Here is a 2,451-nt window from a genome sequence, read left to right as displayed (position 1 = left end):
GAATAGGCGCTTTAAAATAATTACGGTTGAGGCTTGAACAAATGCGGAATAAACCTAGCGGTTAATTTGTCAAGCACAAAACCTACAACAACTAGGCTCACCTATGTGCACCAACAACTTATGCTAAGCAAGAAAAACTACTTAGGTGATAGCAAGATATATGACAAGAAACAATATGGCTATCACAAAGTAAAGTGCAAAAGTAAAGGGCTCGGATAAGAGATAACCGAGGCACGCGGAGATGACGATGTATCCCGAAGTTCACACCCTTGCGGATGCTAATCTCCCTTTGGAGCGGTGTGGAGGCACAATGCTCCCCAAGAAGCCACTAGGGCCACCGTAATCTCCTCACGCCCTCGCACAATGCAAGATGCCGTGATTCCACTAAGGGACCCTTGAGGGCGGTCACCGAACCCGTACAAATGGCAACCCTTGGGGGCGGTCACCGAACCCGTACACTTTGGCAACCCTTGGGGGCGGTCACCGGTACCCGTCAAATTGCTCGGGGCGATCTCCACAACCTAATTGGAGACCCCGACGCTTGCCCGGAGCTTTACACCATAATGATTGAGCTTCGAACACCACCAACCATCTAGGGCGCCCAAGCACCCAAGAGGAACAAGCTCAAGGGCACCAAGCACCCAAGAGTAATAAGCTTCTCAACTTGTAACTTCCACGTATCACCGTGGAGAACTCAAACTGATGCACCAAATGCAATGGCAAGGGCACACGGAGTGCCCAAGTCCTTCTCTCTCAAATCCCACCGAAGCAACTAATGCTAGGGAAGAAAATGAGAGGAAGATCAAGAAGGAGAACACCAAGAACTCCAAGATCTAGATCCAAGGGGTTCCCCTCATATAGAGGAGAAAGTGATTGGTGGAAATGTGGATCTAGATCTCCTCTCTCTTTTCCCGAGCGAAAGTGATTGGTGGAAATGCGGTACTAAAAAATTACATCCGTGCCTACCACCGCTGGACTTGTGACAAGTTTTTGGTCCCGAGCGGAAGTAGCCACGGAAGTAGCCGCGGTAGTACTGCTCCAAGCGGTAGTACCGCTCCCAAGAGCGGAAGTACCGCTCCCAAGGGCGGTAGTAAAAAAGTACTTCCGCTCCTACCCGCGGTAGTACCGCTGCAGCCTTTTCAGAACACCAAAACTACCATAACTTCTGCGGTCGGACTCCGAATTCGACGAAACAAAGTTTGTTGGAAAGCTAGGGACAAGGGCTAACACAATCTTGAGAGATATACCAATAATAAGCAAATTAGAAAAGGCTCAAAAGAAAATGGTGAGAACCCTTCCTCGAAAAAGACCGGTAAAACCTCCAACACCGAAAACATCATAGAAGACGCATGCAAACTCCGTTTTCGATGAACTCAAGCTTGTCATAAAGATGACCATAAGCTCTAAGACTCACAAAGAGAACCAAACAAGAACTAAGAAACATGATGCAAGGATGTAATGGTTTGAGCTCTCGACGAACGATACGATCAAGCTACTCACTTGAGAGCCCCCCTTGATAGTACGGCTATCGATCCTATAACCCGGTCTCCCAACTACCACCATGAGACCGGTAAAATAGAAAATCTATCAAGGGCAAACCTTTGCCTTGCACATGATCCACTTGAGCTAGATGATGACGATCTTGTCCTCCTCAAGATGGACCACCTTTCTTGATTGTGTTGGGTCGATGGAGACTAGATGATTGCTCCCCCATACTCCACTATGGGTGAGCCACTCTTCGGCACATCTTCACAAGTCCATTGACACCACAATGGATGGCAAGCTTCAAGCACTTGATCTCTTTGTGATGCTCCACTTGAACTTGCACACGGCAATCTTGATGATGATCACCACTTGATGTCATCCTTTCCATGGGTTGTATGATATCTTCCTCTTGACGCAAGCCCATGGACACGTACCTAACCCCACATAGACTCTCACATAGACCATGGGTTAGTACACAAAGTGCAATGGATAATGCTTACCATACCATGGGATCACTTGATCCCTCTCGGTACATCTTCTACGCTTTGTGAGTTGATCAACTTGATTCACTATTGACTTAGTCTTGATCAACCTTGAATCTTTCCAACTCTATTCCTTTGGATGATGTCTTGAAGGTAAACATGAATGCTCACACAATCTTCTTCTTCAAGACATGCTTGCAATAAACTCAACACTCACATGACCAATCTTTGGATAATTCCTTAATAGCACCTTGGTCAACACATAAACTCCAAAACCACACATGGGGGCACCGCATGTCCACTCACATGACCAATCTTTGGATAATTCCTTAATAGCACCTTGGTCAACACATAAACTCCTTGAAACCAACACATGGACTTCAAGAAATGCCTATGGACAAATCCTTCAAATATAACTCAATGCAACCATTAGTCCATAGAGAATGTCATCAATTACCAAAACCACACATGGGGGCACCGCATG

The sequence above is a fragment of the Triticum aestivum genome, chromosome 7B, assembly GCF_018294505.1.
Source record: "Triticum aestivum cultivar Chinese Spring chromosome 7B, IWGSC CS RefSeq v2.1, whole genome shotgun sequence".
Classification (NCBI taxonomy): Eukaryota; Viridiplantae; Streptophyta; class Magnoliopsida; order Poales; family Poaceae; genus Triticum; species Triticum aestivum.
This window is presented reverse-complemented; position numbering follows the sequence as displayed.